At 37.7% G+C, this 26369-nt stretch overlaps 2 long non-coding RNA genes across 4 annotated transcripts in view; one reads left to right on the plus strand and one right to left on the minus strand.

Annotated features, from left to right (window-relative positions):
- Positions 1 to 25286, minus strand: part of LOC137046278 (uncharacterized) — a 145492-nt gene extending 120206 nt beyond the window's left edge. For both annotated transcript variants that reach the window (XR_010898923.1, XR_010898922.1), the window contains exons 1-3: positions 25050 to 25286; positions 18963 to 19634; positions 18546 to 18747 (exon numbers count right to left, since the gene is read on the minus strand). This is a non-coding gene — a long non-coding RNA (uncharacterized lncRNA). The remainder of the gene's footprint in view (positions 1 to 18545; positions 18748 to 18962; positions 19635 to 25049) is intronic.
- LOC137046904 (uncharacterized) lies at positions 11212 to 12831 on the plus strand. Of its 2 annotated transcripts, XR_010899111.1 has the most exons (5): positions 11212 to 11595; positions 11785 to 11855; positions 11970 to 12057; positions 12169 to 12286; positions 12583 to 12831. It is a non-coding gene; the product is annotated as an uncharacterized lncRNA (long non-coding RNA). The 2 variants fall into 2 exon arrangements; XR_010899110.1 differs by lacking the exon at positions 11212 to 11595 and having other exon boundaries at positions 11628 to 11855; positions 12583 to 12828.
- Positions 25287 to 26369: the final 1083 nt, after the last annotated feature.

The following is a 26369-nucleotide window of genomic DNA, read 5'->3' on the forward strand; positions in this document are numbered from 1 at the left end:
GTCAAAGGCTAATCATATTAGTCATGTCCTATGTTGTAGAGAGCGATACATAAAACGCATTACCATTCTGATACATCGACTTGTAGACGAGCCTGTATAATTCACAATAATCTTACACTTCTTCTGAAACAGTTGGTTCAAACATATATGGCTGAATTAAATTAATAATTCAAAGTGCCATTGTTTAAAGTTTACTACAGTTAACCAAGTGGATCAGGTATTCTGAGCTAGTGTGAGTGAGTGGAGGTGGGGCTAATTTGCATATTCATAAGTCCACATCTTGAATCAAGGGTGCAGGGTTCCCCAATTCCAGTGCTGGAGGGCCACTGCCTTGCAGAGTTTAGTTCCAACCCTAATCAAACACACCTGAAAGGTCTTCAGTTACTAGAAAATTGCAGGTAGGGGAGTTTGATCATGTTTGACCTAAACTCTGCAGGACTGTGGCCCTCCAGGGCTGGATTTGAGAGACCCTGGTGTGGAATTAGGGCAGGGACACACCAAACTATAAAAAAAACAAAAGAAAAAACATATACCATCATCAATAATCCTTAACCATTTCAGTATGTATTGTGTGAAACTAAATGTTGTAATTAAAGGTGGGGTAAGTGTTATTTCATAACCGTTTTACAAAATGGACAGCCGAGTGCAATAACTAACTTGTAGCCAATCAGCAGGTAAGGGGCGTGTCTACTATTGATGGTGAGAACAGAGCTCAGTGCACATCATTATTCAAAACACGAGTCACACAGGACGGACATTAGCCGAAAATTAACATATGCTGGCTTTTGCTTGAATATACTCAATATATGTATATTTGTTCATTTGCGAACGTATTGTCACTCACTTCAGCGAAGATAAAGAAATAGTAGATATTTTCATTTTCACACCGTATGAAGCATCTAAATCCCCTCAGTGTTTCAAGGTTTCAAGCGTCAGCTCACAAAATGTGTCCCACAAGTAAAATTCTATACTCCTAATATATATATATATATATATATATATATAACTAAGTTATATATATAACTCTAACTCTTAAAAAACGGAATAAATCAAGGTAAATATCACAATTTCCAGTTAAGCTGTAATTTGTAACCATGCAAAAAAATGTTTTATTTAACTTTTATAAATATTATTTAACTGTGTCTATCTACATCAATTGTTAGCTATAAATGAGTGTTAGCAAGACACAGGAGTCATACATTTTATTCCAAAAATGTTTTAAATGTAATTTCTACCATATTTAATATTATGTATGTGGTGGTTAAGTGTTTTAAGAGAGTTTATTTTCTGAAAGGCCACAGGGACAAAGGTGTCCATTTCTGAAAATGCCACAAGCGCTCAGTTTCAATATTTTATTCGCATCTATCGTTCTGTTCACTGGTCTCAATCCAGCTCTCTGCTGGACACTCCTGGAGCCGCTCTGAGCCAGAAACCCTCCAGCCTGACATCCCAGAATACCCTGGGGGAGATCCTGGAATGCATGTTTAAACACTGGAACACACTGTGATTGGCTGTAAGTAAAACAGCCATAAGATACACCATAATGAATGCTAAATCCTATCAAATGTAAACTTTTGTTCTGTATTGTTTGTTTTATTTGCTCTTTATATATTTTGCCATTATATGCAGCATTTTTTTAAAGTGCATTGCTGGTATAACTATGATATATATTACATTATATATACAAATTTCCACTGAGTGTTCTCTTTTTATATCAAATGTACAGTGCACATAATACTGCACACAAATAAATTATATCAAGGAATTCTAAAAATAAAAACAGAATTCAGCATAAACCTCATTTATGTTAATTGGTTGAAGTGGAGCTCTAGATATTTCACTTCCTACAACTCTCCAGGTATCACACACACACTTTTAACTGGGTCAGCTTGTGATGTCTGCTGGGAGAGTTAAACGAATCCGCTGTTGTTTTCTTTTCACTTTAAAGTGAAAAAGGGGCAAAATGACTGTGCGTGTGTGTGTGTGTGTGTGTGTGTGTGTGTGTGTGTTTGATTGGGGGGGGGGGGGGGGGGGTGAATGGGGTCCAGTATTCCCTACATTACAGGTACAAAATATCCCCTTAAGGCGGGGAATACCTTTAAATATATTTCTGGTGATCATGAGAATACAGAATGATGTATTTTGAAAATGTAAAAGGCATAGTTTTCTTTAATATGTAGGTATATGGTTAGGAGATAGAATATATACAGTATAAAAACTATTATTAATATGGAAAATCCCCATAAAATATGGAAACCATACGTACGTGTGTGTGTGTGTGTGTGTGTGTGTGTGTGTGTGTGTGTGTGTGTGTGTGTGTGTGTGTGTGTGTGATAATATTTTCGCTTAATCGCTGTATTGCATGTGTGCAAGAGATGGAATGATAAATAATATGTTCATATAATATATATCTGATGTTGTTATATGAATATATTATATATCAATTCATATACATGTTATCATATATCATGCAGCACCCATTGGCATGCTGCTCACTGCAGAGCTATGGGTAAAGCGTGAAGTCTAGCTACCCCTCTCTGAATGTAATTTGGGTGTAACGGGTGGTGCAAGGAGGTCCAACCATTCTCATAACTCTGTCCCTCCACCTATTAGATACACAGAGTTGGAGCTGGAAATATGGCTGACTGCAGTGAGCACCACTTACTTCCATTTGCACTTATGATTTCTTATCATTTTATCTTTTTCTAATTTGGTTATTATGAGCTGTATGGACACACTGATCTGCACAAACTGGCCAATTTAATAGTCATGCAAGCATTTTAATTAAAATGTCTTTTAAATATCACTTATTTCTCTCTGTTTGTCTTTCTTTTTTTCCTTTTTGTAGCTCAGTGGCTGAATGCTCATTAAGGTGAAGAGGCACTTCCTGGGGGACAGGAAGTCAGCAGCAGGTGGCATGAAATAACAGGGAGTTGTCAAGCCAATAGTATGATGAGAACACACACACACACACACACACACACACAAAACTGCCACCTCTAAGACAGTGTCTATGTCTGTCGGTCTCTCCTGCTCGCTCTTTCTCTGTCTAGAAGCAGCTGAAGATAAAAAGAGGGAGAGAGACTTATGTATAATTCATGCTCCTGGAGACTCATTTGCTATGGAGACAGAAAGGCACATGAACTTGTAAGTGAGTGTGTGGAGGGATGAGCACATATATGTGTGTGTGTGTGCCTCTGTGTGATGAACAGCCCTACAGCGCTGGTGTCAGAGCTCACAGGAGCATTAGCACACATTCTTTAGACACCAACATTTGCTAATGATTATCTCTCAAGTCGTCTGAAAATAATATCAGCTTTGTTTATATAAATAAAAAAAATAAAAAAATGGTAGCTGCTGTGATCATTTCTCAGCCTCTGGTGGCTTCAAACGGGTTTCCTGAACATGCTTCAAGGCTTATATGGATTTCTAAGTCCCTACAGTAATTGTCCACAAACTAATTATAATAATTAGAGATTATTAATTATTAAAAATATTTTTTTTATGCAATATATTTTTGTTTGTTTTATTTTAACCTTTCATTGAAGTAAAATAATTGAAAGTTGGGTGGGGGGGGGGCACATTATGAATTGTTTTATCGCCAGAACACGTTAGCTAAAATTATTCTCTGTGCATATACACAAATCATCCTCACAAACAGCTCATGGGTAATAAACTCAGTCCTTTACTGTGGATTATAGCGCTTTAACGGTTAAAATTCTAAAATTAAAAGTCTCGGTGAGTATCCAAACAAACACAGTCAGTTATGTCTTAAAGGGTTAGTTCACCCAAAAATGAAAACTAGATGTTTATCTTCTTACCCCCAGTGCATCCAACATGTAGGTGTGTCTGTTTCTTCAGGAGAACACAAATGAAGATTTTTAACTCCAACCGTTGCTGTGTGCCAGTCATATAATCATGTGAATGGGTAACAACTCTAAAGCCCCTTTCACACTGCACGTCGGAACCGCAATATTCCCGGAACATTGCCGGGTCGCCTTCTGTGTAAAAGCAACCACGTCCCGGGATTGATTACCGAATTCGACCCGGGTCGAGGACCTAGTTATATTGCGGTATTCGACCCGGGACGAGCGCTGTGTGAACAAAAGCCGAAACTAATGCCGCAACGTGTACGTAGTTATCGTGCGACTCCTAGAGCTTGTTTTTTCAATAATACAACCCTGCAGTGCCAGAAGAGCTCGTCGGTGTTTTAAACGCAGAGAGTGTTCGTATACAAAAGAAACTAAAATTAAACAAGCAGAAATGTGTGCAAACTGGACACAAGTCGAGACCACGGAGCTCCTTACTATCCGCGCTGAAGCTGAGATCGCTCGCCACTATACGTCACATCAGGATGTCACGTGTCAACTCGACCCAGGACCGTTAAGCGCTGTGTGTGAAAGCGCACATATTACGGTATTTCCCTGGCAGTGTGAATGGACCAAATCTAGCGGCCCAGGAACAAATGCCGGGTCGCATTATCCGTGTATTTGCCGGAATCGCAGTGTGAATGGGGCTTATGAGAGCAAAACAAACAAACAAACATGCTTAGACAACATGCACAAAAACTCTGCTGCTCCTGACGAAACATTGATGTCTTAAGACACGAACCGATCGGTTTCTGTGAGAAACCTAACAGTATTTGTTTTGTTTTTTACCTCATATCCCGACGAGTCTAATACACTTTCCCATCCGCTATTACTTCCCTCTGATGCTGGCGCGATCTGGCACGATATATATAGTGCCTGCAGGGATCGGTCAAATGAGCCATCTACATAATATATAACTATGATCGCACCATCTTATCAGAAGGAAGAAGGAAGTAATAGCAGATGGGAACACTAGATGAGATTTGTCTGGATATGAGGTAAAAAACAACATAAATACTGTCTGGTTTCTCACAGAAACCGATCGGTTCGTGTCTTAAGACATCAATGTGTCGTCAAGACCAGCAGGATTTTAGTGCGTTGCCTAAGTTAGTTAGTTTGTTTGTTTGTTTGTTTTGCTCTCAGAGTTGTTACCCATTCACATGATTATATGACTGGCACACAGCAACGGTTGGAGTTAAAAATCTTCATTTGAGTTCTCCTGAAGAAACAGACACACCTACATGTTGGATGCACTGGGGGTAAGCAGAAAAACATCTAACTTTCAATTTTGGGTGAACTAACCCTTTAAATAATCAAATAGTGAGAAAGAAAAAGCATGTGTAACAGTATAACAGATCGGTGCACTAGCTATTAAAGTGCCAGCAGCCTAATATTAATGTTGATAAAGCAACAAAAGATAGCTTTATTTGTAAGGATTAAAAGCCTATGCATTTCATTTATACAGGTCTAAAAGACTATCCAGTGTCATTTTATATCTGATTACTTTATTCAGTTCCTGTAATATTTCTGTACCGGAACAGGTTAGTCCTATCCAAAACACACACAAAAAATATATACAAAAATAGCTGCCACCAACTGCCCCCCAAAAATGTTTAAAAAAATCCCCATGTATAAATGTATGCATCTTTTTTTTAATCTGTTATTTTTATGCTTTTTTATCTGTTAAAATATGTTTGAATGGGCATTCTGCCTGTCAGTCAGGCAGGCTGAAATTATAAAGAGATGCATGTTCACAGTGTTTATGATAAACTGTGTGACTGTCAAAGCAGCTAAAGTGCAAAACACAACGTGACACTCAATGTCATCGTGTCCCCTCAGCATCAGAGGAAAGGAAAGACGTGAAAAGAAACTGGAAGAGACTTTCAGCTCTCAAAACATATCTTCAAAGCCATGCACACGCTACTGTATTCTGTCATTTTGCCCTAGTGTTTACTTCTTGAGCTTTTCCAGTTTCTCCCCTTCTGTTGACAAGTAAATGCACATACAAAGACTATTTTCAACAAATATGGTACAGTTGTGGTCAGAATTATTGGCACCCCTGATAAATGTGATCAAGATGGCTGTATAAATAAAATAAATAAATCAATATTGTATTTTTCTCCAAAACACATTATTTTCAACATTAAGTCAAACTCACATTATCTAATGATATTACCATTATTCAGTACTTATTATGCACTTTTGTTCTCTAGTCTATCTGTGCTACTCAGCATGCATTGCAGGTGGATTGTTTACCTGATCCTGATACAGACATCTGACTCGACTCAGTTATACTGTGACCTTTGCTTTGTTTTCAACACCCAGTTGCAACGTTTCATTACAAAGACAAACAGAATCGCATCTCAGCAGACTAATGCAATCTCAAGTTCAAACAGCTCTACACACACTTTTCTCTTTTTCTCCCCAAGCCATTTATTTCTCTCTTGCCGTTTCCAAATGATATGTTTTGTGCCTTACTTTTCTACTGTGGAAATTGGAAAACTCTTTTTCATCAGGTTAGAGCTTCTACCACATAATGTCTTTGAAAAATGGCTCATTTACAGACCTCAGTGTAAAGACAAATCTGAAGTCTTCCTTCGGGTCCTTTAAAATAAGTGTAATCCCAGCTGACTCTTTCTGTCCCTGTCTCTCTGCTGTCATACTTTAACAAGTGACTGTATTAAAAAGAATATTTTGGGTTATTGTCTACATGACTATCTGATAATGTGTGTTTAATCGTGTTTAAGAGCAGAATTTATGGTGAAAACTACATTACCCATGATGCTGTACAGAAAAATTCCACCAATCAGAGTCAAAACAAACAAAATATGTCAAAAGAAGAAGCACCACAAATAACATTATCAAGTCGATCTCTCTACACTCTCAAAATAGTTAAATATTTGAATATACATGCATATTTTCCAATGAACTTAAAATATATTGTTTTAATACAGATATTTTTTATGAGTGGTTTGCTTCATGGGATTGTAGTTCTTTTCATCCCTACAGCTGCTAAGTAGTCTTGTACCTTTGTATTCTTGTCTGATTTTCAAAGAGGCCTACTTTTTTGCTTCAAATTCAAAGTTTGTAATGTTATAATTCACCTCGTTGCTGGTTTGTTCGGTCCTTGGCTATAATGCTTTAACGAAGACTTACCTATAGGAGAAATTAATGGAAAAATACTTCTGGAACCAACAACGCTGATAAGACTCTCTATTACTGTATATGCAACTCTTAAAGGAGCAGTGCACCTAAAAATTGCAATTTAAGTTAATATAATGTTATTTTGCTTAGTTAAATAGTTATTTTTTGGCTTGTTATTTTGATATGATGTTTATGCTGCTCTTTTACTTACTGTAGGGCTGCTCGATTATGGCAAAAATCATAATCCTGATTATTTTGGTCAATAATGAAATAGTATATATAGTGCTTTTCTAGGCACTTAAAGCACTTTACATTGATGTAGGAATCTCCTCAACCACCCCCAAAGTGCAGCATCCACCTGGATGATGCGACGGCAGCCATATTGCGCCAGAACGCTCACCACACACCAGCTGATTGGTGGAGCGGAGACTGAGTGATTAAGCCAATCATTATATGGGGATTATTAGGAGGTTATGATGGACAGGGGCCAGTGGGCAAATTTGGCCAGGATGCCGGGGTTACACCCCTACTCTTTATCGAAGGACATCCTGGGATTTTTAACGACCACAGGGAGTCAGGACCTCGGTTTAACATCTAATCCAAAAGACGGAGCTCTTTGACAGTACAGTGTCCCCATCACTGGGGTGTTAGGACCCACACAGACCCCAGGGTGAGCGCCCCCTGCTGGCCTCACTAACACCTCTACCAGCAGCAACCTAGTTTTCCCAGTTGGTCTCCCATCCAGGTACTGACCAGGCTCAGCCCTGCTTAGCTTCAGTGGGAAACCAGTCTTGGGCTGCAGGGTGATACGGCTGCTGATTTAACATTATTTAATAAATAACGATTATTTCTTGTGAAATTTCACAATTATCAATACTTCAGCAAAAACTAATAGGCTACAGTTACAGAAGAAAGGTAAACAGTCAGCAATAAAATAAGAATTAATTAATGAATTACAAACAAAACAAAAAACACAAATTAAATAAGCATGCATAGGTTTTTCAGGAAGATGTGCTAACAGTGGTGTTCCAATAATAATAGTCTAAAACTGAAATTGAATAAAGTAACACTGTTGCATACATCATATAGACTAATCCTTATTTAAAATTTTAAAAGATATTCATTTCAGAGCAGTGAGTGATTTTATCTTTGTTTTCTGTTGTATCTATCAACATGAATGACTGCAGCAGTCAAATACAAAACAATTTTTGAGAGCTATGAGGAAAGAAAACATTTTCAGTAAATTAAGATGTACATATCAAATGATTCATCATTGTATGGCTTCAGAAGACTTCGGGCCAGATTTACTAACAGCTTGCGCCAGCGCAAACCCTTTTTTAATATAAAAAAAAAACACTTACTAAAGACACGCAGTGATAAACACTGCATGAAAACCCTGGAATACGGGATTATCCGGGCATGGTAAACTCCTGTGTAATTTGAGGTTTACCGGACGTATGTGGGAAAAAGCGGATCAGAGTAACACGGAACAGTATATTTCAAGATACACCCGGAAACCTCACATATGCGGACATATACAGGCATCCGTGAAATTTCACGGAAATATACAGCTGAAACACTGCTGGGTGCTAGGACTGGTGACTGTTAGGTGTGAAGAAGGCCTTTCAAATGTTAATGACACTGAGGTGTTGGCTGTTCTCAGAGGGAGGGGTGGCAGGGGAGGACTTCAGGATTGAGGAATATGACTCTTAATCAAAGTTTTTATAAAAACACTATAAATAAACACCCCTAAGATATAGTCACAAAAACTTTAAATTAAGAAATTGAATGGAACAAATAAAGGAAAATTAACCAACCATTTTAGAACAACCCACATTTATTGTGAAGTTTTACAAAATGCAGTTAATAACAATAACATTTAATAAAAAGGAATGTACATTAATATGAAATAATGAAAACATGGCTTTAAAAACACACAAAAAAACCCAGATATGCTCAAAATAAAATTAAAGGAATAAAAAGAAGGTCGTTGGAAATCGCATTGGGCTAAATCTCAAACATTGTGCAAATGGTAATTATGGCTGATACCTTTTCTTTTGTTTGACTTAACTGCACAATGTATGTACTTAGTACACATCTCCCTGCAATACGTTCCACAGGTAGGAACGCTGCTGCACAATCAGTCTGTGTCCCATACCTCCACAGGGTTCCCAAAGAAACATCTGTCTGGATGAGGGTGCAACCACGAAACCTTTGCAACAACATGGCGTATAGGACGTGTGTTAGTTTTTAACACTGATTATAAGAAATCTCTTAATGACTCCAGCAAGCAGCTCTGCATTTGGGTCGAGGACTGGTTCGTCCAAGAATTTGTATTTCTCTCCACGCCTCTCTTTTTAAAAAACCCAGGTCTTTTTTTACCAAGGTCTCTAATGACTGAGTTAGTTTGGGGTACAGATATTCCTTGCCATTGAAGCTTATCATCTTTTTGGACAGACAGCATATTCAGTGAAGTTGTCGTACTGGTATTGCAACAAAATTTTAGTTGGCTGTAGGGTCAACAATGTTGGCAGATCAATATTATAGTTTATAGAATTAAATAAGACCTAATTAATTTATTTTATTTGTATATTTAGTTGAATAACGTTGATCATAAATTTAGTGTCCCCAACTGAGTAAGCCAAAGGCCACAGTGGCAAACCCAGGAGACACCAATCAACACTGAGAATATTTCCAATGAGCCATCAGTTGTCTGAGGCATAGCAGCAGTGCAGTGATGGCATTGTCGGAAATGTTGAACAATGCTTGCCAGGTTAAAAGCATTATTGCTAATAGCTTTACAAGTAATAAAGCAGAGCTGTCTCTATTGTCATTATCTTCTTGAGGTTTGTCATCTTTAAAATACAAATGTTCACTGTGCTGACCATCTGTAAAGACGTGTTGCTCTTCATGGTCACTGTCATCATCTGAAGACGTTTCACTGAGCTCCAAGGAAAGCCTTCTTCTTCTTCAAAAAAAAAAAAAAAAAAAAAAAAGACATTTGTTAGAGTTTTTTTTTTTTTTTTTAGAAAAAATTAATAGAAGTGTAACAATACACATCTGTCTGTGTGCATCAATTTAAATGTAAGGAGCCTTGCCTTCAGATCTGCCGAATCTTGGTTCTCATGTAAATGCTTGGTTTCTTCAAATATGCAGAAATCAACTTGCTCTTGGTCTCCAATGTCCTCTGTAACAATTAAAGAACAATACAACGATTTTAGCTACACACAAATTTACATAAGCTAAATACAAAGATTTAGTTTAAACAGTGAAACATCACAACACCAATTGATTAATGGCTGGAGCTATGCATTTGTCTAGCATTATCTTAAAGTTATCAGCTTTTTACTAAAATCCCTTAGAATCACATATCATGCACTTTACAGTACAGTGTACAGGTCATGATGGGCCATAGAAATGTTAATGGACCATTCGTAATAGTTTATCCAAATAACTTTAGTTATTGTTATGAATGGCCCATCATGATTTAAATGTTCAGGAAATACAGCTATGACCAAATTTGTAATAAATAAAAGTTACAATGTATTAACAAGACTTATGCCTATACTGGAAAAAACAAGCAAATCACTATTGTGTCAACTCTAACCAAAGCAGATCATAAACATCAGTGTAATGTTGCACGACATCAGTAAATATATAAACCAACTGCTGATGATCACTATTTTATTTTACTTGTCATTTGGTTTTACATTAAAAAAAAATGTTCAGTAACTTACCAAAATGAATACCAGCATCATCCCAGTCCACAGGTCTCATTTCGTCTGGATGAAGTTCATCACATGCACTCACTTCCAGCTCTGTGTTGTGATTTGTCTCAGCTGTAATCGCTCCATTGTGAAAAAAAAAACTTTTTTTTGTGAAGATAAAAATATGCATGTGAAACATTCTCGTTGCAGTGGTGGCAAAACCGCCGAGCTCTCTTTCTCGTATTATTATCAACAGGTGGTTGTCCTTCCATGTTGATAGATAATTATGTCCGGCATTATATTTTTTCACCAAATTAAAGATACACCTGCGACGCCTCATACCGAGGGCGTGGTTTGAGTGGGGATTAGCAAGCAAACAACACGCGCCAAAGAGGGGGCGGTTTGAGGTTTGAAATCAACCACTCACAATAAAGGTGGGGACGGAGGCGCACCCAATAGTAGTGTATTGTTTCATGCGCGCGAAAGTTGAAACCTCCGCATTGTTTCCGGAAGGACAGAGAACTGATAGTTGTTTTTTTTGTGGTGTTTGGTTGAGATTTGGAATCGATCATTTTCGACAGATTTAATATGGAGAGTAAAAGGAACCTTAGTTTTTCTACTCCACTGAACAGAGGAGGACAAGCAGCCTCAAGCCCAGTTACTTTGAATGCCTTTATGAAGCAGCTGATCTCCGGCCAGAGTGCTATATCTCGTCAGCTTACTACTTTAATATCTGCACAACATGAACGGGCTGATCTTCTCCAAGAGGCTCTCCAGCGACTTTATTCTCTCGAGCAAAAGTATAAGCAGCACGGACTAACTTACAGGAAGAGCCTAACAACACTGAAAAGATTTAAAAGGGCACGCAACGTGAGGTAAGTTCAGTTATTGTTATATAATGTGCCTGTAAACCAAAGTTGGCTTACAATTAACGTTAGCCTGATAACGTTATGTGTTTTGTCTCCAGCGGTTACTTTGATGGCCATCTTATTCAAACTTGAAAATATTGTGGTTCTTGCAGATTGTGAATACGTTTAAACGCATTTTAATTTCAAACTTTACAGGAATCTGTAAGGTGCCTTTGTGTGAAACCCAATTCAGAGAACAGCCCACACAAATACGATCCACAAACTGGGTAAGACTGCTTATTGTATACTGTAAATGTTAGGTTAACCTACTACTAACGTCATATGGATTTGAAATGCCAAAACCGAATTTCATTAATTATAACTGCAACTTTTCCCCCCAGAATAGTCATCACACAACCTCGCTTTGACCATTTTCCTTTGAAGAATTAAGGACAACTTTTACAGATGTTGACCCTGAATGTGTAAAAGGTAATCTTAAAGATTGTATTATTTTTTAAAGTAATTTTATATTAATATTTACCATGTGTGCTTTGTTTTGCTTACTTTTATTGGTATTACAATAATTAATGATTTATTCAGCAGGTTGCAAGACATATTGAGACACCACGGAGGAAGTAGTCTTTGGCTCAGCCTGAAAACGCCCAAAAAAAGACACACTATGAAGAACATGGCAAAGAACCGTCAAAGAAAGTGAAGGGTAAGTTAAGAAACTTGCTAAGCATTTATTTTCTGTTTAGGAGATATGATTTTGTCAATATTGTAATTAAACTTATACATTAAACCCAATACTTTGATCAAATCTGAGTGTGACATAACCATACTCTTTAGTGAATAATGCAAATTGCATGTAAACTGGAGTGAAGAGTTCTGCTCCTGTCATGTGAGCACCTTCCTGCGATTAAGACCGTACTCTTAGAATACATAGTTGCATTATTGTTGCACATGTAAACACAGTCTGTGTTTTAGTGGTTAAATTACTGTCATGTTTTGCAGTTGCTGGAGACCAGGTCCAGGTTGTACAAGCTAACGCAGAAAGAGACCTGTGAGAGACCGCAACAATAGAGCAGATGTCTGATAAAGATGATGCTGTTGTTGATGGAAGGCCAGTGTGGATGATGAGGTCTCCACCAAACAGAACTACGGTTGTCTGCGCTCTGCCAAGTGCCACGAACCAGACTAGAGGCTGACCCACGCTACACGTCACATCATCAGTGCATCATTATAATGTATTTTTACAATGCTCTTTGGAAATGTTTCCACTTATATATATTGTTTACTTAGAACATATATTATATGCATTTTTTTTCTCTTATTTCTTTACATCGCTGTCCTTTAAATAGAATTTGCTCACTTTTTTTTCCCCATTCATTTTATAATATGTTTACAATGCTCTTTGGGAGTTTTTTTTTTTTCACTTATTTTTATTGTTTACTTAGAACATCTATGTATATTATATAACCTTTTTTTTATAACATTCTGGTTCTAATTTTATGTTTAAATTTTTGCATTGTCTCATTTTATAATGTTACATTTTAGATACACTGTGTATTTATTTCTTTATATCGCCAACTTTTAATATGTTGTGTTAATTTTATTTTTCATGCCTTTTTTACCCTTTCATTTTAACTTATGTTTATTTTATATAGTTATATTTATATTGTTTATTTGTTCCTTTTAAATGCCTTTATTTTTGTATTTTTTGTTCTTTACATTTTCATCCCTTTTAAATACATTTTGTTCACTTGTTTTTGTTTATCCATTCTATTCTTTTGCTTGTTTAAAATGCTCTTGATAATGTTTTATGTACCTCAATAAATATTCCATATTTTCCTAAATTGTTTTTTGTGTGTATTTTTCCTTTGGGGGGAGAGGGGGGTGGGGTTTATGGTGTATGAGCAGTATCTGCATAGCTGACCTATAACCAATCAAATCACTAAGCTATAAGGCCTTGGGTGGGCTAAGTTTTAAAAGTAACCAATAAAATCACTTTACTGGGTTTTCAATGTGCCCTGTCCTCCAATAGCAGTTTGGGTTTTGGGAGTGGTTTTAAAAGAACAACCAATCCAGTTTGAGTTAAAGGGCCAATAAGGGGATGGGAGGCAAAGCTGCTCAGAGGTGTGAAAATGTCTCCTGAAAAAACCTGATGGGATTAATTGCCATGGCAACAAATGGCTGTAGCATGGAAGTATACGGCCACAACATACATCCGATTTGGTATCATTCCGGATGTATACGGATATATACAGATCCATGGAATTTGACCTATCCGGCCAGTATACTCCCGGATTCTTCCGAATTTCAGCAGTGTATACAGGAGTATACGGGTCCGGATACACCTTTTTTCATGCAGTGAAATTAGCACTGAAAAGGCGTGGACAGGGTTATTTTTGCAGCTGAACTTGTTGCATATGCATTTGTAGGAGTTTCCCTTTCAGACGCAACATTTATGGGAGGAGAGTATTTTCCGGACTATAAGTCGCACTTTTTTTCATAGTTTGGCTGGTCCTGCGACTTATAGTCAGGTGCGACTTATATATCAAATTTAATTCATACTGACTGACAAGAATAAACATATAGCCGCGAGAATGCGCTCTATGCTGCTCCTGTAGCCTAATATTTACTTATACACAACAACTTAGAAAGACTGAACACAAACAAAATGCTCCCATAAAGAAAATCTTATTCTGCAAAATACAAACAGCATGTAGTAAAACATGCAGCGGAGAACGATTCTCACAGCGTTCGTCTCGCGCGGCAGAGAGTTCAAGCCTCTGTGGACTCGTTCCTTCAGCTCTGGCCATCTTGCTTACAGTCCGCAAGTAGATTTCTTTTTCTTCTTCATCACAATTAAAGTAACCTCTGCTTTTCGCCAGTCCCTTACAAGTTTCTCACTCACTTCAAACTTTCTTTCTTCTGCTCGGGTTATGCAGTGAAGCGGGCACGAGCGAGTGCACGCGAGCAGGTGGTCGCATGCGCGCGCGGGTGCTCGCGTGCTCGCATGCGCGCGGCTCCAGCTCTGCCCTAATGCGACTTATAGTCCAGTGCGACTTATATATGTTTTTTTCCGCGTCATGACGCATTTTTTGACTGATGCGACTTATACTCCGGAGCGACTTATAGTCCGGAAAATACGGGTAAATGAATCACGAAAGGTGATATACTAAGGTTTGCGCTTGTCAGTTTACCGGTATTTGCACCATTATTTATCGCCACAAAAAAGAACATCTTACATCAGACGCTAAGTTGGGCAGCTTTTAGTAGATTGTGTTGGTCAATGTGGAAATGATCTGGCTCTTGGAAAGATCCGTGTTCTTTTATTTGTGCTTTGTCAGTAGATCAAATGCAAAACTTTCCACTCCCATCTGCGCATTTTTGGGATTATGCTCTCACACTAATTTGCCCTGTTTAGTAAATCTGTCCCTTAAAATGTACAAGTCACATGGACTACTTTTATGATGCCATTTTGTTTTTTGAACCTTTAAAGGAGCAGCAATGATAATCAGCAAAACTTTTTTGTGTTCAACAATGATAAATTTACAAACTTATCAATTTTGTGAAAACGATTCCTTAAAAACATTCAAACACATCTAGTGTAACATGGCATTTTTTTTAAAAAGTTGATTCTCCAAATTGCCTGTAAAATGAAAGGGGTATTATGTCACATGCACTCTTCTGAACGCCCAGGTGGAGGGGTGAGTGAATAGAAGCTGAACTCAATGAGTGGTTTGGGGTTTCCTGTCTGACTCTTTCTCTTCCGCCCTCTATCTTTCTCTTTACCGCAGTCACAACCCACTCCATCAAACGGCCCCAGAGCGCTAGATTCCGGTGCCTTGAAAATCTCTCTGCTTGCCTGTGGGCAGCTCACATAACATAAATGCCACAAGAAGCTAATTGGAAATAAACAAAATCAGGGGAAAGGGCAGAATGTTCTGTGTGAATTACCAAAGGTGTTAATATACTCAGAGCGAGGCTTTGACGAGATCTGCGTTTGCTCGAGGCACATCAAACATCAAATTCATGACCTTTGCAACAGGAAGTGAGCACGTTGGCCGTTCACCAGGGTTTAGGGGCTGCAGAAATGCACCAGCCATATTTATGACAGGTTTATGCAACCACTTGAAGAAAAAAAAAAAAAAAAACTACAAGAAATATAGAACTAGTTTTAATTGTCTACGTTCCTTCCAAATGACAGTAATACTGCTTATTATTAAAAAATAATTGGGTCTTTAAAGGGATATACTCTACCAGTGAAAAGTTAAAGGAACTGTATGTAAGAAATGTATTTCAATAAATCATAAAATGGCCCTGATATGTCATTAGACATTCAGAAATCATGTTAATTTCAAACACTTATATCAATCAATCATTCATTCAATCAACTTTATTTATATAGCGCTTTTACAATGATGATTGTTTCAAAGCAGCTTCACAGTGTTAAACAGGACAATATTGCAACAAATTTTGATTCGGCTGTGCAGTCGCTCTGGAGAAAACGGTGATGTTATCAGCTTATTTTAATTTATTATATACCGACAATGTCGGCAGATCAGTATTATAGTTTATATAGAATTACAAAATTCTTAACTTATTTAAATTTAAATAAGACAAATGAATTGTATTTGTATATTTAGTTGAATAACTTGGATCATAATTTTGGTGTCCCCAACTGAGCAAGCCAAGCCCAAGGCGGCAGTGGCAAGGAAACAAAAATTGGAGAAAAATAAACCTTGGCATGATGGAGAAAAATAAACCTTGGGAGAAACCAGGCTCAGTCATGGTGCCAGTTTTCCTCTGGCCTATTAACAGTGTATGATTATCATTCTGGCAACCTTACAGGTCAGAAATCCTATTAGATCGGAATATTAAACATTTCTGGGTTTCACGCAAGAGACGAGTTTATTGAGGATAGTGCATGGATTACACAAGAATATGAATATTTGAAAGAGTCATCGTGCCGGAGACTGGTTTTTTGAGGATGACGTGCCGGTTATATCCCTGACAACAGTAGTCCGGCCAGGATAATGTCATTTAAAAGGTTTTGTTGCAGCCCTCAACTGATGTTGATGTTGAAATGTGTTTGGCCTGAAGCTCCGCCCTCCACCTATCTACCAATCCCGAAGTCAGTAGTGTTTCGGCATCCGGGTTGCCAGATCTGCTCTAGTTACCACAGCTGCAGATCAACAAACGTTCCTGCAGCCCATCTGGCAACCTCGAGTCAAGGGGGAGGAGGAGTAAATTTACTCTACAGTAAATTAAAAAGGACTGCAGTACCAGTTTCGGTCACAATCTTACATACACTTCCTTTAATAATGGTTCTTAATATTATCAATGTTGAAAACTGTCTTTTGAAACATTCTAAATGTCTTCACTGTCGCTTTGGCAGTAAAGACAATTATAATGTTAAAGAATATTTCTATTTTCCAATTTTCAAAACTGATAATAATAAGAACCATTATTAATAACTGAGCACCAATAATAACTGTTATCAACTGAGCAGCAAATCATCATATTAGAATGATTTCTGAAGGATCATGTGAAACTGAAGACTTGAGTAATGATGATGAATATTCAGCTTTGCATCACAGGAATAAATTACACATTTTTAATTATATTAGAAAACAGTTATTTTAAATTGTAATAATATTTCACAATATAACTGTTTTACTATTTAATTGATCATATAAATGCAGCATTTGTACGCACAAGATACTTCTTTTAAAAACATTCCAAACATTTGGTTGGTAGTGTATATTGGCAAAAAATAAAATAAAATAAATAAAGTTAGATATATATTCTAATACACAAAAGCTTCCTCTTCAGTCTACCCAGCACTTGAAAAATAAGATGCAAAAACAGGTCTAAATGGCGCTTAAACCCTGAGAACATTGAGCTGAAAGAGGAAACCAGGCCGACATCCAGCGTATGGAGCTACATTAGAGGCAGAGAGAATGAAAGGTTGTAGCTGGTAGCAGGTGAGGTTGAAGATGAGATGAATGGAAAGAGAAATATACTTTGACATCCCATTTGTGAGAGTGTGTGTGCATGAGAGTGAGATCTCATTCTGTACTTAATGAGGACAGCAGTAATAAGGGAAAGTGAGATAGACCAATGCGGTGTAATTTCAGCCAATTCAGATAGAAAGCAGCTCTATTAGCGGACTATCAGGACTCTGCGTTCCTGCCAGAACTCCCACAAACAGCAGTGGTGCGGGTGAACACAACTACCATCTGTGAGCAATGTGACCACTTACATGCTCACACATTTCCTTGTTTTACCACTACAGTTGATCCTGCTGTACAAACAGTCACTTAAATATTATAACTGACAGCTGAGATGTTGCTATACATTTAAAGGAGACAGGAGCTCGTTGGCACATGGGTAAGGTTTAAGTAAAAAAATATAAAGCAAACGCTAGTTTTGTGTGATTCAGTGATTATTGCATGTTGGTTTAAAACACTTTGCGTTACATTTTTTACATTTCTCATGGACCTTTAGTTTGAATTTCTTCAGTTTCATTTGTTCTAGTTTCCTGCCATTATCTGTTGTCATGATGATTTACTTAACAAGCTGTCTGCATTCAGTTCATTATCAGCGTGTATTTAAGTCCCTCAGTTTGTTTTCTTCATTGTCTGGTATTATTTATGTCTACGTGCTGTTTTGTTTGATATTACCTTTGCAAAGGTTTGGATACCTTTGGCAAACATTACCTTTCTGTTTGCTGCAATTTATTAAAGTCTGTTGCTACTTAATCTTTCTACGTCTTCCTTGGAACTAAGCGTGACAGAATACCAGACCAGAAGAAGTAAAATGGAAATCACAGCTTAGTTTTTCAATCTCGCTCAAGAGAACCTTGGAGTACACTGCCAAATTCTGTCAACTGGCTGTGAAAACTAACCTTGAAACTCTCAAGTCTCTATATTCAACTGAAGCCAACTGTTAATCCCCGCTTGACTTACCTGACATGAGTGAAGGAACCTGGAGAGAGGCGATCCTCCGATGTCTGCAGTGTGCCTGCAGAGCCACAGCACTCGCCTACGGCAGGAAATGAGCCCAAGCCCACTGCAGAGTTCATTGATGCCCGCCACGGACCCAATGCCCTCAAAGGAGCCTAAGCACGAAGCCACGTCTGTCCTGGAGCTGAAACCTTTTATCTACGAGCTGGTGGAAAATAGAGAAGATCTGGATGAGCCTCCCACTGTTGATTCCACCCAGTCCTAAGCCAACATTGCCAAAGGCCTTGACCAGCTCAAAGACTGGTATGCCTTTGAAAATACACCCACCCACCCTGCCTCCCTCCCCCAGCTCCTATTTAATCCCTTATTCCTGTCTTCGCTGGCACCCTTCAGTTCCTCAGCTCCTCTATTAACTCTTACCTGTTCGGACCCGCCACAGACTTCTAGTTCGCCAGCTCAGCCAAGGTGTGTCGGCTCCTATGTTACACCTCAGACCTCGAGGGTTGTAGCTCCAACTCGACCCATCGAGCAGTTGACTCTTCCTGTGTTCCTCCATTCCTTGACTCCACCAGGGACCGTCGTCCCATTGGCTTCACCATGCTTCCTCATTCCACTGGCTTCACCTTGGTAGGACATCACCCTGCCTGAGCTGTGGGCTTTCGTACCTTCTACTGCGCTTCGGCTCTTCACCTCTTTGGCTCCATCTGGCTCCACCTTCCCTGCAGCTTCGCCAGAGTCCTCAGTCACTTTGCCTCCTCCTTGATCCTCCATCACCCAGGTTACATTATCTCACTGCCCTCCAGGACCTCCATTGTTGCCTCCTAATCTTACCGATTACACTGCAGGCCCTCGTACCACCTGTGCTCGGGGCATCCACCTTTTCCATCCTGCCATTGGCTCCTCCCTGGTTCCTTCCATTCTCAGATCCTCGATGGCTGTGTCTACCTTCAGCTCTTCCAGGTGTCCATCCGCTGTTTGCTATGCCCTGGTTCCTCCCATTAGAGCTTCCTTCAGCAATCCATCACCTGCCTCCTGAACCACCTCCTTAGCCATTTCATGGCACAATGCTGTGCCTTCCTGAAGGGGAGCATTCTGTAACAGTTATGTTTAGTTAGTTTAGTCAGTTGGACTTTGTTTATATTCAGTTTACTGTGTCCTTTGTTGTAGTTTCATGCCATTATCTGTAATGGTGATTCATTTAATGAACACAGCTGTCTACATTTAGTTGATTATCATTGTGTATTTAAGTAACTCAGTTTGTTTCCTTCATTGTCCGGTATTGTGTGTCTATGTGCTGTTTTGTTTGCTATTAAAACCCGACTGATTTAGCCTGACGCAAATATATTGGCATCAGCATTTATGCTCACGCGTCTCACAGCGCACAAAATGATGTCAAAATGCCTGTCTTGTCAAGTATCATTGTAAACGTAGTCGGTTATGTCTTAAGTGAACGCAAACATGAAATTTGCCAGTCACCACCAGCGTTTTTTTGTCATTTTCACAAGTTTCATGGCCCACAGAATATCTTGTTGTGTAAATAACTAAACATGCTAGCCTAGAAATCTAGACGCACCCTAGCGGCAGCAAATTTAATTTGCCCACAAGTGTCGTCTAGGAACTCTCAATACCCTTCTGAGCTGTATTCCTCACAATCTGGACGGGCCAATCACGTCGTGTATAGAGTCGGCGGGCGGGGCCATAATGACGATGGCCGAGTTGCGTTTGCGTGCTTCTGTTGTCTAGTAAACACAGAAACTGGCGAATGGCGGTCTTTTGAATCAGCTTTGGCCGCGACTCTGGAAGACTTGGAGTTAAGCTTTTCTCTGAGAAAAGAACAAAGAACGGCACTGACGTCATTCTTAAAAAGGGAAGATGTGTTCGGAGTTTAGCCGACCGGATACGGTGAATGTTTAATCTATCAACAAGCTCTGTTTCACCTTCGTTGCTCTGGTTGGTGTAGCGCTATCCTATCACGTGCAGAGGGAGTTTTAAAGACAACCGTTTATCCCGCCCCTCGGATTGAACTGTCTATGGTGAGTTTCCAGACCAAACATCTTGATGTGGGTCTGGCTTGTCAGGCTATAAACATGCAATATATCAAAAGAAAAAATACACCCCCTGTTTTATTCTAGCTTCATGCATTTTTTTATCAACACTTGAATGTGGATAGGTTTCATGAAAAAAGCAAGTTTTTGTCAAAGATTACATACAGATGGGATTCAGAATGATGAAAACACAGATGGAGTAGCTCGAGTTCATCATATTAGAATAAGTCCATCATTATTTTATGGTCCACAGAGCTGTGATGCGTTTAGATGATGACATATGGAAAAAATAGCTGAACTTTACAAAAAAAGACCCACATTCTTCCTGGAAATATAATTTTAACGTACTGAAATAGACAAGTAATTGCATTTAGACACATTCAAACATACATTCATAAAATTATGAAAAATATATATTTTTGATTTCGACCTTGTCTTGCAGAGAAGGCACTGATGGCAATGACAGCCCGCCACTGCATAATATAGACAGCGTCTTTGATTGTAATTGCGAGCAAAGTTTTGTTGCATTAAAGTGCGCAGCTGGCTTGCACAAGGGTCAAATCAACACGTAACAAACATAAACATGGCCAGAGTGGTCCATGTTCAGAAATATGCAAGAATGTGCTTCCTGCACACACAGCTCACTGCGCACGTGTGTGAGAGCAAGAGTTTGTGATATTACAGTCTGAAATAAATATTTTAAATTATTATTATTTCCCATGTTATGGGAAAGCCTCGAGGAGAAATTACAACACTAAAGCACTAAGCCGTTAAGCCTGAATACCATCACGACTGAAAATGACACTGAATTCATTTGACAGCTTCATAAACAATAAATTAACATTCACTTACATTTACATTCACTTTAAGTCACTTACATTTTAGAAGCAATATTGAGTGCTTTTGTTCGATTTCAGCAGCGAAAATCGTTCACACAGCAGAACCGTAACGCGTCTCACAGCAACAAGTGTGCTACTGAATGATTCAGTGTTTGAGTGAATAGTTTGAATGAACGACTCAGTGACTCACTCATTAAGACGGCCACCTGCTGCCACCTACTGGAGGTTTAGTTTCATGTTTAAACATACTTTCCAACATGTATTTTTTGTCTATTCAAAACTACAAATCTCAAAACATTATTTAATGCAGTTGTAATAGTTCAGTGTAAATGATTTAATTTTATTGTTAACAGCCCTTATAGTGTGTTAATTTAATTTAATTTAATGTGTTTATTAAATTTAACAATATAAAATTAAACCTGAAGCATAGCCTATATTTAATAAGATTAAGGGGAAATGCCCTTTATAAAAGGTAAAAATTAGGGCTGCAGCTATCGATTCTTTTTGTAATCGATTAATCTACCACTTAATCGATCGATTAATCGATTAATCGGATAATAATTACTTTTTCTTTATTAAAGAGCAATAAGAGACACTAAGACGCGTATCTTAAAATTAACATCTAATTTGTCTTCTTTTTAGAAAAATTAAGTTTTATTGCTGAAATTGCATACATTAATAACTGTGAAACTAAACAATTTTAATGCATACAATTGCCATATTATATTAAATAAAAATCTATTTCAAATTACTTTAAAAAGGTAAACATAGTTCAATCTAAAACTAAACCTACAACCAATAAATCTAAATAGTAGTAATATAAATAACAATAATGCCAATATAAATAATATAAATATTCTATAAATTCTATATAATATAAATATTCTAATATTCTATAAATATTTTATAAATAATATAAATAACTAATCATTGTATTTATGTTGTGCAACTTAACTTTCATGTATCAGCTTCAGCTCAGGCATGACATAAGCATTTACTATCTTATTTACTCCTTTACTGAAGCAAAATGTATTGGACAGGTTAACTTGGAGCAAGAGATGAGCGGATCAGCTCTATCGTCACCGAATCAGCTGTTAGAAGCAAACCATCCACCAGCACCCGGTAGTCACAACTTCAAATCCTCCGTGTTAAGCGCGATGCTATCGTCACATATTAGCTACACTGAAGAAGGTTGCTAAACAAAACAAAACAAAATATTTGGGCAAAATTACATTTACATAAACCAGGGTCGACAACCTATACATCACACGGAGGAATAACCGCTAGAACGTGATCAAACGCGAGCTATGTTTAATTCAGTTAAAGTACATCACACATGCTGATCTTTTGAGCTAATCATTCATCATTGTAACACAGCTTGTTTTAAGTTAGTAGCTATAAATATGATTAAAGTGTGATATTTAAATTACACAAATCAATGAAAGCACGCAGCTCTGAGCTCTGAAAGCACGAGCGCTGCTCATCACACACACACACACACACGCGCGCGCGCGTTACAGCTTGTTCTGATATTTGTTGCGCCTAGTATTGGGAACATCTAATGGTGCATTTCGAAGATATTATCAAGTAGGATATATAAAGTCTCATTAAAGATTTCACACACATCACAATGACGGTGATCCATGTGCAAAGCTGCAAACTCCATCGAGTTCATGTGTTTGGAGTTGCTCGTATCTCCTCAGCTGACGCGTGAACTGCCGCAAATGAAACTTAAATGTTCAGCGTCGCATCCTGAAGCTCAACACACAGTTGTCTTCATTTAAAAACAGCGATATTAAATGATATTACCAGTGCTGATGCCCGCCCGCTCTCTCTCTCTCGCATTGCGGTCTTTGGATCTCGACATGAGCTGAAAACGAAAGTTAAAGAACGACACATTCATTGCGTTTTAGCGTGATATGAGAGTTCCGCGTCTTTATTAAAATCAACATATTAACGATTTCTCTCATCCACCTGCAATGTTTGGGATGTTTATGCACCTGAACCGCGGATATAACCGCAATCCGCTCATACTCCGAGTCCTTACACAAAAAATGTCTTTCTGCAATATCTGTGTGTAGTTAAATGGACTAAGCGAAGCATCGAGGCAGATGATTTTGCCTCGAGGATTTTTTTGATTCGATTAACTCGAGTTACTCGATGAATCGTTGCAGCCCTAGTAAAAATATCTGACTTTTTTTTTTACCCTAATATCGGTATCGGCATCAGATGCCAAAAAAAAAAAAAAAAAATTCGGTCGGGTTCTATTTGGATCTAACCTTGGTCCAACTTCTGGATCTTCGTGTGTTTGGAACTTCTTTGGAACTAAGTGTAATTTTTCCAATTAAGAATGCATGTCTTCTGCATGTCCCCAAAGGGAGGTTTTGTCAAACTAAATTAACTTCTCTATAAAAATATATATCTGAAATATAGCTTACACACACATAACACAAACACTACCAGAGATGTGTTTGCAGCTGCCACCAAGACACACTGATTTGATATTAATTACCATTGTATTGATCTGACAGCTGAGAGCAGGGATCTCCAGCCTTTAGCTTTTTACAAAAGAACAATACAAGCCTATCCACATTTTGATATGACAGCTTGAGAAAAAAAGAAAAGGATGATCATAAGGTGATATAAAGAGAAACAAAACAACACCATTTTGGACACACTTGACTAAATGTATGTTTCTTGTTCTAAAACCTTTTGATCTGAAGGTGTATTAAATGCTTAAAGGGGTGTCTAATGCTATTTTATGCATTCTGACTTATTTTCACTGTTAAAGAGTTGAATTTTTATGCTAAAAATTGACAACATTTCAAAAGATTTGTTGGACGTATGACTATGAGTATTACTGTGCCAAATACAGTGCACTCCTTCAGGATTCGAACAAGTTTTCATTAAGTTTTTTTATATGTGTAAAAACACTAAGGGAAACATGTTGAGGGGGTGACGGGAAGATGCTGGATAGCAAATCTAGAGATATGAAGGATACAGTACTAGCTACTCTACTCATGAGATTGGCAAAAAAAAGTGTTATGTAACCTTTAAAATGAATACTGCAGAAAAATATAAAGTCTGCCGATAAGAAAAGCTATAGAATCAAAGCTCACATATAAGACAACTTTAATTTATTAGATATATTTTATTAAACAAATAAAAATATATTTATTAAAGAATTAAAAAAGGTCAATATATAATCCCCATAATTTGGTTTATTATAGCCTATCATAGATTTGTTGTGAAATTTATTTAGAACATGAATACTATTGTAAAATGTTGTAGAAAAAGCCTGCCGATGTGTTCAAACTTTTGACTGATATTTGGGCCTATAGCCTACTTTATACGTGTTTGTGTATACAGAGATACTTTGTAATAAAGCTCAGGCAAATATAATTCAGCTCAATATTACAATACACAAACAGATCTGTCATATAAGCTAGGGCTAGAGATGTTTATTGAGTGAGTCTGTTATTGGACGCGAGTTTCTATTAGTCTGAGTGACAAATGCAAGACTGAGGGAGACATTTATTATTAAACCCCGTGATGACAGACAATCAATATGCAGGTGTTTGCCGTTGTCCCAGACGCAGGTGAAGACAAAATTATTGACTTACATGGGGTTTTTGTTGTGTGATAATCCAGTTACGGCCTCCAGCAGTCTGTCAGGTGAAATAAAATGGTGGCGCTCAGAGGATGTTTGTGTGTCGCGTGCATTGAGAACAGAGACGAGATTAGCCTGACTGATGAAAGGGCAGGTTGACAAAACAGCACACCTTTTTTAAAGCGAAGTGTTATTCATATATCACTGCCACTACAAGTTTAGAAATGTAAACTAATAATTTAATATAAATCCTTTCTTTTTATGCCAATAAGTCTCGTACAAGCGTGCCACGAGTCCTGAAAAGTGAAGCCAAAACGTTTCGATCGCCCCCGGGTGGCTGGATGCAGTAATGGCTGCATGTAATGGCTGGGACATAGACAGACAACTAAACTATCAAATTACACTTAAAATTATTTTTTTTCCAAAGATGGCTTATGTGGTTTTAGGCCGTTTTTATCACGCTGCTGACAGTGTTCATTGTTTAAATAAGTTTGGTTTTAGTTAGTTATTTTATGCTATAAAACAGGGGTGTGACGTTATATTGACAGCTTCTCTGAGCAGCAAAGTGGTCACTGAGGCACCAACGGAACGGTAACAGACAGCAGACAGGCAATCCACCTGTATCTCGAAAAAGCCACACCTTTAATTATGCAGAACTCTAAACAATTTTGAGTAGTAAAAAAAAAAAATCACCCCCCTCACAGTTGTCATGAAGGGCAAAATTTGCTAAAGAGACCATGTCCACAATTTGTACCAGGCTGTAAACGTTTTTTCTGCTGTAAAGTTGGGCATTTTAACATGGGGTGCAATGAGATTCTGCTCTTTTTCAAAAAATTTGAGAAGGACCTGTATATATATATATATATATATATATATATATATATATATATATATATATATATATATATATATATATATATATATATATATATATATACACACACAGGTCCTTTTCAAAAAATTAGCATATGTGATAAAAGTTCATTATTTTCCATTATGTAATGATAAAAATTAAACTTTCATATATTTTAGATTCATTGCACACCAACTGAAATATTTCAGTATTTCAGGTCTTTTTTAATATATATGTATATATATATACACATACGTATACATATCTGTGGACTAAGGTGTCATGCTTTGACATATGCATATTGGTCAAATATCTTCTTCAAATGAGTTTATATTTCCAGTCTCCCACATTTACATGCATATGAATGGAATAAAAGGAAAGAAAATTGTAGTTTGACTGTCCCTTCAAGCATGTGATAAGCAAAACTCTGCTATTCACAGTGGTTTCTATCCTCATGTTCAACCACACAAATGATGACGT

Source organism: Pseudorasbora parva, chromosome 18 (assembly GCF_024679245.1).
Source record: "Pseudorasbora parva isolate DD20220531a chromosome 18, ASM2467924v1, whole genome shotgun sequence".
NCBI lineage: Eukaryota > Metazoa > Chordata > Actinopteri > Cypriniformes > Gobionidae > Pseudorasbora > Pseudorasbora parva.